The 11,746-nt window shown below is 47.9% G+C and overlaps 6 non-coding genes across 6 annotated transcripts; 3 read left to right on the top strand and 3 right to left on the bottom strand.

The window, feature by feature from the left end:
• trnag-gcc (transfer RNA glycine (anticodon GCC)) lies at positions 1-71 on the top strand. The gene has a single exon. It is a non-coding gene; the product is annotated as a tRNA-Gly (tRNA).
• A 2,196-nt stretch (positions 72-2,267) lies between these two features.
• trnag-gcc (transfer RNA glycine (anticodon GCC)) lies at positions 2,268-2,338 on the top strand. The gene has a single exon. It is a non-coding gene; the product is annotated as a tRNA-Gly (tRNA).
• A 2,945-nt stretch (positions 2,339-5,283) lies between these two features.
• On the top strand, positions 5,284-5,402 carry LOC148633713 (5S ribosomal RNA). Its single transcript, XR_015933902.1, has one exon. It is a non-coding gene; the product is annotated as a 5S ribosomal RNA (ribosomal RNA).
• Positions 5,403-5,613: 211 nt separating this feature from the next.
• Positions 5,614-5,687, bottom strand: trnai-aau (transfer RNA isoleucine (anticodon AAU)). The gene has a single exon. It is a non-coding gene; the product is annotated as a tRNA-Ile (tRNA).
• A 557-nt stretch (positions 5,688-6,244) lies between these two features.
• Positions 6,245-6,315, bottom strand: trnag-gcc (transfer RNA glycine (anticodon GCC)). The gene has a single exon. It is a non-coding gene; the product is annotated as a tRNA-Gly (tRNA).
• Positions 6,316-6,529: 214 nt separating this feature from the next.
• On the bottom strand, positions 6,530-6,611 carry trnas-aga (transfer RNA serine (anticodon AGA)). Its single transcript has one exon. It is a non-coding gene; the product is annotated as a tRNA-Ser (tRNA).
• Between the last annotated feature and the right edge of the window lie 5,135 nt (positions 6,612-11,746).

Genomic DNA, 11,746 nt, shown 5'->3' with positions numbered 1-11,746 from the left:
GCATTGGTGGTTCAGTGGTAGAATTCTCGCCTGCCACGCGGGAGGCTCGGGTTCGATTCCCGGCCAATGCAGTGGCTTTTGCAGCGAGCGTCTCCATCACTTGCATCCCCTTGCAACTCGCAACTGAAAACCCACTGAAGCTAAGCAGGTGTGAGCCAGGTCAGTACCCGGATGAGGGTGAGCTACAGGGAAAAACAAACCTTCCAGCTGGAAGCGGTGTTAATGGTGCCGGCGGGGGGGCGCTCACCCCGAGGTCTGTGTGGGTCCCAATGCCCCAGTATAGTGACGGAGATGCTGTGTTGTAAAAGGGCGCTGTCTTTTGGATGAGATGTAAAACCGAGGTCACAGCGCTCTGTGGTCATTCAAAATGACCACCAAAACCTTTGACAAAAGCTCTTGGTAATTGATGGTCTTCAATAATGCTTCTCCTTTAGGTACATTTTAAATCAGCTGAAAAATGCTGTGAAATGGGGGGGCACTTCAGGCCAGTGTAGGATTTGGGTTACAAGAACCATGAAATTGCGCGAGAAAGCCCGTACACTGAATTACACGGCTTTCTATTCAAAGGAGGACAAAAGAAATTCCCTGAGTTCGATTTCTTGCAGCACAGAGAGGAGCACTGTTATGAGGCTGGTTAGCTCAGTTGGTTAGAGCGTGGTGCTAATAACGCCAAGGTCATGGGTTTGAGCCTCGTACGGGCCAGGTCCTTTTCTCCTCTCTTACCGAAGCTGTTAGGTTCCTTTCCGTGGTGAGAGGGGTTGTCATGCAACGCTGCCACATAGTGCCGACAGACAAGAGTGTTGCAGGAGAAGAGAAAAGTGTTTGAAGATTTAAGAGTGTCTTAGGTGGAGCCAAAATCAAGTGTCACAAATGCAAGTGGGAGGATTTCCAATGTTTAATATGGTAAAAATAAGCGGAAGTTATCTGCCGGTCCGGCACAGTCTGCCATGCTTTTGTCATATACTGTAAAGTGGTGTCGAACTGGGTGTCGAACTGGAGCCTCACCATTTGCATATGTGAGGCTCCAGTTATACATCGAGTGTCACATTAAATGACGAAAATGAAGAGTTAAAGCAGCTGGAGAGGTTTTCTTACAACTTTTGAGCTGACAGTTTTGGAAAATGTTTCCTTCACGCTGCACTGTACAACATAGGCAGCCAAGAGTCTCCAAAACAATACAGAATTGACAGATAGGAGAAAATTCCCACTCGTCCTGAAGTTCACAAAATCCAGCACTGAGCGTAAACAAAGTGTCTAAGTAGCGTGGGAATGCTAACCCTAACCCTAGCTGGAGTTTGAGCAATCCAGCACTGAGCGTAAAAAGATGAGTCAAAGTAACGTCTAATCGGATTAGTTTCCTTAGAGCTGGTTCTGAGTTTGCTCAAGAGTTTACCTTTCACAGATGCGCAAAGAAGAATGTTGGGGGTGCACGCTTCAAGGTGCCTTACAGCTGTAGGGAGTGATTCGAGACGATTCGTGGCGTGTGCTCGTTCCCATATACCATACGCCCCGGGGTGCAGTGCTAGGATGACGTACAATACCGCTTGGGCTCGTAACGGCGTTATATGCAAGTGCGGGACGTGAGGGTTTTCGTTTGTTCGTTTTGTTTTGCTCTGCTTTGCTTTGTTTTGCTTTCCATCGCGTTGGTAAGAGCGTAAATAAAAAGGCGATTCCTGCGTCTACCACTAATGTAAGAGCTATTTCAAGTGCGACGTGGTGCGGCTTTTCAAATGCTTGTGGGCATTTCTCTGTTGTTGATTCTTTTTTTGTGTGTAACAAAGTGGCATTTTCATGTCCGGACGGGGAGACTTTATCATTCCGACATGAAGCCACCCTTAAGTCCTCTGAGGCGTGTCTGTCTGCAAGGCTTGTATTTTGGAAATGTTTTTTTGAAAGGGAGAACGACTTTGAAATAGGCTTCCGCCGGCGCCTCGCGATCCAGGTAAGATTGTAGCAAGAACGCAGCGGCGGTGGGGCTTGCTGTAGTCGTGGCTGAGTGGTTAAGGCGATGGACCAGAAATCCATTGGGGTCTCCCAGCACAGGTTCCAATCCTGCCGACTACGTTGTCCGCCTTCAGTCGGTGTGTTTCGGCAGAAGCAAAGAAGCGCGCCTCTTTGCTGTTCCTGGTGGTTTTAAAACGCCCAATCGCTTGTACCCGCTGCCTTGGAAATAAGTTCTTCAGTGTCCGCGAATGGCATTTTGCAGATGTCGACGCGTTTTGCACAGAGCACCAAAAAAGCGTCTTTTTTGAAGGCCCAGGCACTGAGCATTGGTGGTTCAGTGGTAGAATTCTCGCCTGCCACGCGGGAGGCTCGGGTTCGATTCCCGGCCAATACAGCGGCTTTTGCAGCGAGCGGCTCCATCACTTGCATCCCCTTGGAACTCGCAACTGAAAACCCACTGAAGCTAAGCAGGTGTGAGCCAGGTCAGTACCCGGATAAGGGTGAGCTACAGGGAAAAACAAAGCTTCCAGCTGGAAGCGGTGTTAATGGTGCCGGCGGGGGGGCATTCACCCTGAGGTCTGTGCGGGTCCCAATGCCCCAGTATAGTGACAGAGAAATAAACTTGTTTGGGCACCCCCAATTAACTTCTGGGGCAGGAAAAGCACACTTTTCAAAACTTGTTTTTCAGCTCGAAATAAACGTGTTTTTTCAAACCTTGGAATCCCAATGTAACTGCCTGGCTCATTAGAGCCCACTGAGTCAGCCCTTAACCCCACTGTGCAGAAGTTGTCAAAACGGGTTTTTCAGCAGAAATAAACACGTTTGGGCAACTTTGGTCACCCCCATTTAACTTCTGGGGCAGGAAAAGCACACTTTTCAAAACGTGTTTTTCAGCTCGCTGTGACCTCTGTTTTACATTTCATCCTAAAGACAGCGCCCTTTTGCAACACAGCGTCTCTGTCACTATCATAAGTGACTGCCATCATAAGAATATGAGTCCAGTATTTTAGAATATAGTCAGAATGACTTCTAACCTTACCTGTGGTGTCTTTAATCCCTATTGCTCAATGCATGGTGTACGTACTGCATAGATGTGTCTTGAGAATGAGGAATGGGCCCCTGAGACGGTCATTTACCTGTTTCACAAATGATCGTATTTTACTAGAGATTCTGTTTGGGATTCAGATGTGCATTCGGACAGCAATCCCTTTCAAGAAATGATACGTTCTGGATGGGGTCAAAGGTGCTGGAACACTGTATTTAGGATGTGTTTGCAGTGATTGTGTGTCTCCTGCTTCAACGCAGTGATATATAGATGTGCTCCTGTAATTTATTGGTACAAGCCCAGGGCAGTAAGCAGTCTGAGGATTTATTTCCAGACGGCATAGAGCAGTGAAGCAGTGAAGTAGTGCAACACACTGGTTCATTATATTATTAGAATCTATTCTACTTAAATTATTACATTATACACAATTTGAGTTCATTTTAAAAAGTAAAAGGTAATGAAAGGAATGCATTTTCATAAGAAAGATAATACCGATATGCATGTGATAATCTTCCTTATATCATGTAGTGTGTCATTTGGACACTTTATGGGCTTGAAATACAAAGAAAATCATGTTCTATGGTACAAGATAAATACAAAACGTAAGCTTTTATTTTAATTAGATTTGTTTATAAAGCATAAGCAATCATTTATTACATTAATATATGTGAAAATGACATTTTAGCATCATAATATTACATAAAGGTCTCTAGCTTCAACACAGTGATATATATATATGCTCAGTGATTTATTGGTACATGCCCAGGTCAATAATCAGAATGAGGATTTATTTCCAGACGGGCTACAGGTAGTGTTGTGAAATACTTCAACACACTGGATAAAAACCAAAGAAATGAAGATATGTAGCAATCACATTGTAACAGGGGTGACAGTGACAGTGACTTAATGCTTATACTAGTGGACTTTTGGTACCTTTAGGGTACGGAGCGAGCCGCAGGGAAGGCTCGCTCCGTGCGCACACGTCCTTTCGATGCCAGTCCAACAAGTGCTCCGCATTAGCTGCGTCGGGGCTCCGGCGTGTCGCACCTCACCTCACCTCGCACTGCCCCCTCCTTGAATGTCTGCCGCTGGGCATGCCCTGCTCTCCTCCGCCTTATCTTATCGCGTGTGAGCACCGACAATGGCCACAATGCCGGGGAATGGCACCTGTAAAGTGTTAATTGGGGCACAGGAACAGCCCGTCTCGTCTCGGGGGGGGCGGCTTCAGAGACAATACAGCAAACACAGCGGGGCGGGGGAAGAAGACGACACCACACATGCGGGTACATTCAGCTCCGGCGGGAACGAGACATTTGTCGGTCTTTTCAAGTGCCAAGAGCCGAGCAATCCTTCACTTGTATCGTTTCTCCCCGGTGACTAGATCTGGCCCTGCGACTCTCGACTGGGCTCACCCCCGGGGCAGCCCAGCAGGTGTGAGCCTGGCCGGCACCCGGATGGGAGATTCCACCCCGGAAAAGCTCCGGTTGCTGCTGCTCCTGCAAGAGGTGTGACTGGGACCAGTAGGGAGCGTTCACCCTGCGGGCTGTGTGGCTCTCTTACGCCCCAGCCTCCTGATGGCGACACTCTGCTGCACAAACAGGCGCCGTCCTTCGGGGGAGGCGTCAAACCGAGGTCCCGACCCTCCTTGGTCATTAGGAAACCCCAGGGTGTCTCTCAAAAAGAGACGCCGGGGGTGTCCCTCTGGTGTTAGTGCTCCCCTTTACCCATCAGTCGGGGTCTCCTCCTAATCCCCGTCTCACCTGTAACAATCAATGACGAGGCCCCCCTGTCCGTGAGATTTAGTACTCGCGCAAGAGACCGGGGGAAGAGCGCGAACGCGGTCCCCCGCCCCCCACAAAGTGCGCGCTCCGGGTTCCCTCTCGGGGCCCTGCAACACAGCGGAAGGGCAGCGAGAAGGAGCCTCTTGCTCTGACGGCGCAAGGCCACAAGAGGGCGGAGGCGCCGCGCGCCCGGCCGACGTGTTGGACCGGTGCGCTTTACGTGCTGAAATAAACACGCGAAAGCCCCGAAATGTTTCCAGAGTGCTGTGCACTGGAGGTTTTTGTCTGGTGAAGACTTGCCTGGTGCTCCTCCGTGCAGATTGTTTGTCCTCCTCCAGTGCGGGACGAGCCAACACAAGGGAGCGCATTCGCCAACATCCAGGCACGCAATGCGATTTGGAAAGCAGCTCCTTTCCAAAGAGTTGCACACGAACGATCCTTCAGTCCCGCTCGGGGGGCACGGAGCCCCCGCCACACACAGCTTCAAGTAGCGAGTCAGGCGCCGGGGCTTTCGCTTACGGCCACACCACCCTGAACAAGCCTGATCTCGTCTGATCTCGGAAGCTAAGCAGGGTCGGGCCTGGTTAGTACTTGGATGGGAGTCCGCCTGGGAATACCAGGTGCTGTAAGCTTTTGCTCTCCCGGCCAGCAGGGGTCGCCGTTGGTGCCGTAGGCTTTGGGAGGAAAACCTGCAGGATGGAAAGGTGATCTATAGCCTCATCTCTAGAGATGTTTTGTTGCTGTGGCATGTGTGTGACCCATATTAAAAAAAAAAAACCAGTCTGTAAAACGAATATCGAAGCTGCCTCTAAATCTGCAAATGAAGATGAGTTGATAATCTTCTGGCCCGTACGGGGCTTGAACCCGTGACCTTGGCGTTATTAGCACCACGCTCTAACCAACTGAGCTAACCGGCCTCACGACAATACACCTCTCTGTGCTGCAAAAAATCAAACTCAGGGAATTTCTTTTGCCCTCCTTTAAATAGAAAGCCGTGTAATTCAGTATACGGGCTTTCTCGTGCAGTTTCATGGTTCTTGTAACCCAAATCCTGCATTGGCCTGAAGTGCCCCCCCATTTCACAGCATTTTTCAGCTGATTTAAAATGTACCTAAAGGAGAAGCATTATTGAAGACCATCAATTACCAAGAGCTTTTGTCAAAGGTTTTGGTGGTCATTTTGAATGACCACAGAGCGCTGTGACCTCGGTTTTACATCTCATCCAAAAGTCAGCGCCCTTTTACAACACAGCATCTCCGTCACTATACTGGGGCATTGGGACCCGCACAGACCTCAGGGTGAGCGCCCCCCCGCCGGCACCATTAACACCGCTTCCAGCTGGAAGCTTTGTTTTTCCCTGTAGCTCACCCTCATCCGGGTACTGACCTGGCTCACACCTGCTTAGCTTCAGTGGGTTTTCAGTTGCGAGTTGCAAGGGGATGCAAGTGATGGAGCCGCTTGCTGCAAAAGCCACTGCATTGGCCGGGAATCGAACCCGAGCCTCCCGCGTGGCAGGCGAGAATTCTACCACTGAACCACCAATGCTCAGTGCCTGGGCCTTCAAAAAAAGACGCTTTTTTGGTGCTCTGTGCAAACCGCGTCGACATCCGCTTCCAGCTGCAAAATGCCATTCACGGACGCTGAAGAACTTATTTCCAAGGCAGCGGGTACAAGCGATTGGGCGTTTTAAAACCACCAGGAACAGCAAAGAGGCGCGCTTCTTTGCTTGCGCCGAAACACACCGACTGGAGGCGGACAACGTAGTCGGCAGGATTCGAACCTGCACGGGGAGACCCCAATGGATTTCTAGTCCATCGCCTTAACCACTCGGCCACGACTACACCAAGCCTCACCGCCCCTGCGTTCTTGCTACAATCTTACCTGGATCAAGAGGCGCCGGCGGAAGCCTATTTCAAAGTCGTTCTCCGTTTCAAAAAAACATTTCCAAAATACAAGCCTTGCAGACAGACACGCCTCAGAGGACTTAAGGGTGGCTTCATGTCGGAATGATAAAGTCTCCCCGTCCGGACATGAAAATGCCACTTTGTTACACACAAAAAAAGAATCAACAACAGAGAAATGCCCACAAGCATTTGAAAAGCCGCACCACGTCGCACTTGAAATAGCTCTTACATTAGTGGTAGACGCAGGAATCGCCTTTTTATTTATGCTCTTACCAACGCGATGGAAAGCAAAACAAAGCAAAGCAGAGCAAAACAAAACGAACAAACGAAAACCCTCACGTCCCACACTTGCATATAAGGCCATTACGTGCCCAAGCGGTATTGTATGTCATCCTAGCACTGCAGCCCGGGGCGTACGGTATATGGGAACGAGCACACGCCACGAATCGTCTCGAATCACTCCCTACAGCTGTAAGGCACCTTGAAGCGTGCACCCCCAACATTCTTCTTTGCGCATCTGTGAAAGGTAAACTCTTGAGCAAACTCTGAACCAGCTCTAAGGAAACTAATCCGATTAGACGTTACTTTGACTCATCTTTTTACGCTCAGTGCTGGATTGCTCAAACTCCAGCTAGGTTTAGGGTTAGCATTCCCACGCTACTTAGACACTTTGTTTACGCTCAGTGCTGGATTTTGGGAACTTCAGGACGAGTGGGAATTTTCTCCTAACTGTCCATTCTGTTTTGTTTTGGAGACTCTTGGCTGCCTGTGTTGTTCAGTGCAGCCAGCGTGAAGGAAACATTTTCCAAAACTGTGTCAGCTCAAAAGTTGTAAGAAAACCTCTCCAGCTGCTTTAACTCTCTTCATTATTGTCATTTAATGTGACACTCGATGTATAACTGGAGCCTCACATATGCAAATGGTGAGGCTCCAGTTCGACACCCAGTTCGACACCACTTTACAGTATATGACAAAAGCATGGCAGACTGTGCCGGACCGGCAGATAACTTCCGCTTATTTTTACCATATTAAACATTGGAAATCCAACCACTTGCATTTGTGACACTTGATTTTGGCTCCACCTAAGACACTCTTAAAACTTCAAACACTTTTCTCTTCTCCCGCAACACTCTTGTCTGTCGGCACTATGTGGCAGCGTTGCATGACAACCCATCTCATCACGGAAAGGCACCTAACAGCTTTGGTAAGAGAGTAGAATTACCTGAAGAACTGCTTTCCATGGAAGCAGGACCAAGCAATGTAGCATTTTTATAGTACCAGGAAAGGAGAAGCAGCACTTCGCCTTTGCCGCACAGGCACAAGGCGACATGTGGCAGACGCCGTAGTCGGCAGGATTCGAACCTGAGCGGGGAGTCCCCATAGGATTTCAAGTCCATCGCCTTAACTACTCGACCACGACTACAGCGAGCTCACCGCCACCGCATTCCTCCTATAATCTAACACGGAGTGCGAGGTGGCTGCGGAAACTTTTTTAAAGTCGCTCTCCGTTAAAAACAAAATACCTTTCGCAAGATACATGCCGGCAGACAGACACGCCTCAGAGGGTTTAAGGCTGGCTTCACGTTCAAATGATAAAGTCTCCCCGTCCGGATGTCAAAATGCAACTTTGGCAGACAGAAAAAACATCAACAAACCACAAATGTGGACAAGGATTTTACAAGCTGCATCACACTGCACTTTCCAAAGCATTTACATTCCTGTTAGACGCAGGAATTGCCTTTGATTTGCGCGCTTACGAACGCCATGGAAAACGAAACAAAACTAAAGCCCTCAGCTCCTACACTTGATTATAATGCCGTTACGTGTCGAAGCAGGAATTTACGTCATCCTACCACTGCAACACGGGGAATAGAGGGAAATGAGCACACGCTACGTACGTCTCAATCACGCCCTAGAGTCATAAGGCGCATTGAAGGGTGCACCCCCATCATTAATCGTTGCGCCTCTGTGAAAGGAAAGCTCTTGAGCAGTCTTTGAAACAGCTCGGATGAAACACTTGATTGCTTCCATGTGCATCTGGAGCCCATTTCTTATTTTCACTTCACGCCGCCCAAAGCATTTCTAAAACATGAGATTCGCGTTTGGGAATGCGCCCTGCCCTACGAATAAAACAGGTCTACGGGTCTGAAACCTCCTCCACGGAAAACAGTTCTGTTGCGCTTTTGATTAAAGGGAGATTCGCTGTTCTTACTTTTTGATGACATAACACCCAAAGGGGCTTCTTTGGAGCTGGATTCCAACCAGCATCCTAAAGTTTCTTGGCGGTATCCTTTACAGTCCTCTGTTCGGTCGACAAGGGACAGAAGGGGGCAGCTTTCCTAACACACACAGTGCAATGTACTGTAGTGTTCCCGTTCATTGAATTCGCAGTTCTGCATCAGACCTCTAACTCGTTTCCTTAGCTTGGATTTAAGCCATGAAGCAGGCTTCTAGTGTATAAACGTCTAGAGGAATCACAAACTAATTGAGAGGCCATCATCCCAGGGGGAACTGACAAAGTCTATCCCTAAACACCTAGCGCAGTCTCTCGAGAGACTGTCAAAAATCGCTTTCTCCGTTTGCGTTGCAAGTAAGTGAAAACACAGTCTCAAACCAGAGCCACTTGGGAGCAGCGGCACGTAAATACTGTTACTGTCACTGCTCGATACTGACATTAGCCTACTATACCATGTTCAGCCACCGCTAGGAAATGTACGGCTCTAGTACCGGAGCAAACAACAGGAGGGCCAAAGGCGCACAGGCACACGTGTCAGACATGGAGAGCGACAAGGATGGGATTCAACCCCATGTGTGTGGAGCACAACGGATTAGCAGTCCATCGCCTTAACCACTCGGCCAACTCATCAACGAAACTGGGCTGTCCTGACATGGGTTGGCGCACTCCAGTTGATCTTTTTCTTTTTTTTCCCTCATACTCGAGGGTCATTTTCCTGTTCCACATGCGATTTCAACATTTTCCTTGGGAGATGTCAAGCCAGCAAGCCACTGCTGTGGTTCAGTGGCCAGTGTGGAGTTCAGTGGCCCTGTTGTACACAGAAAGCACATTGAGCTCCTTGGACATGAAAAGTTCCAGATAAAAGCCATTTGTCATCCTTTCTCTTGGTGTCGATGTTGCTATTGTATGTAAAGGTGGCAACTTGCTCAGCGAGCAGGCGGAGCACACACCGAATGCAGATGTGTCTGAGTGGTGTGTCCAAGTGGCTGCAAAAGGACAGCACTCCTGGGGTGCCGTGGCTTAGTTGGTTAAAGCGCCTGTCTAGTAAACAGAAAATCCTGGGTCCGAATCCCAGCGGTGCCTTTTTTTGTTCTGTGTTCTCGAACAGAACTGGTCAGTATGGACAACCGCATACGTCTAGACTTAATTAAATGCAAGTATTCATTTCCTGTCTTGAACGACTTGTTTTTCTTAAAATGGATGCAACTTGCAAAACATGAAATACAAACCTCGCTAATCAGCGCTCACGGCTGGCAAAAAAAAAAGAAGTCAGCAATGTTTTTTTCTTTAACCTTAAGCCTGCTAATGGAGAAGAAACTAGTCGCCACATCACATACATCCGTTTTAACGATAAGAAGGTAACAACTATCCTCACTCCAGAGTAAATCTCACGTTGAGGGCATATTTTTTTCCACTTTACCATGAGTCGGGCTCAGCTGCAGAGAGGCGAGAGCAGAGCAATGAGGTCAGGGGGACAGGGGAGTCACACGCTGGCGGTTTGAACACGCGGAAGATCACTGAGGGATCCACAGTATGTGGACCCTCCATGCGCCATCATTCCACACTCCAGACTCTGAATCCTGCCATCCGAGTTAAGATCTCGGCGGAACCGGAGGCGCAGTTCTTTCTTAAAACGTAATCTGGTGAGCATTTCTAGAATCGTACTTGTATAGATGCAGCCTTTAATGTGTTGCTAGGTTAAAATTTATGACTTCTTGAACTTCAGTAGGCAACTGCCCTCTTGATTTCGGATTTAATTTCTTTATTACAGGGGCGCTTTTATGATGACAGAGTCATGTTCAGGTACTTTGCTTGATGGAGGAAGCTCATTTCGGACTCTGTGATCTGCTCACCTGGAAAGGTCTGCTGTACTACTACAAGAGAGAAGTAGAGTCTGGAGGAAGGGACAATTTTATGATGCTTTGGAAGGTAATGTTTTTTTTTTCTTTGAAATCGAAATGAATCAGAATATCAGTGCAAAAGACAAACTCTTGGTTTGGTTTAAAGAGATATGGTTTTAAAACAGACAAAATGTAGAAAACAGGTGTTTCTCACTTTTGGAAAAGAATGGACCGGGGGTAATATTTTACTAGTTGCAGTGCTAAGCTCACTGGGTTACAGTCCTGCAGTGTTACACCAGGGCCAGTGGTGCAATGGATAATGTGTCTGACTATGGATTAGGAGTTTGGAGGTTTGACTCCTGCCTGGCGCTGGTTGTTTTTAAACACATCAGCCTACTCCCTAAGTAGCCTGTGCTACTTACTGCATTGTAATCGTACCCAGTAAGAGATTTCCTTCATGTAAATGAACTGCACCTGACAGCTTTAGAAAAACACCTGGGCTCAGTACGGTGCTGAGAGCTCAAGTTGTGTATAATGTAATAATTTAGGTAGAATAGATTCTAATAATATAATGATCCAGTGTGCTGCACTACTTCACTGTTTCACTGCTCTATGCCGTCTGGAAATAAATCCTCAGACTACTTACTGCCCTGGGCATGTACCAATAAATTACAGGAGCACATCTATATATCACTGCGTTGAAGCAGGAGACACAATCACTGCAAACACATCCTAAATACAGTGTTCCAGCACCTTTGACCTCATCCAGAACGTATCATTTCTTGAAAGGAATTGCTGTCCGAATGCACATCTGAATCCCAAACAGAATCTCTAGTAAAATACGATCATTTGTGAAACAGGTAAATGTCTTAGGGGCCCATTCCTCATTCTCAAGACACATGTATGCAGTACGTACACCATGCATTGAGCAATAGGGATTAAAGACACCACAGGTAAGGTTAGAAGACATTCTGACTATATTCTAAAATTTTGGA

This window comes from Lepisosteus platostomus, unplaced genomic scaffold (genome assembly GCF_059453375.1).
Source record: "Lepisosteus platostomus isolate fLepPlt1 unplaced genomic scaffold, fLepPlt1.hap1 Scaffold_46_H1, whole genome shotgun sequence".
NCBI lineage: Eukaryota > Metazoa > Chordata > Actinopteri > Semionotiformes > Lepisosteidae > Lepisosteus > Lepisosteus platostomus.
The sequence above is the reverse complement of the archived record's forward strand: the minus strand, read 5'-3'. Positions and strand labels throughout refer to the sequence as shown.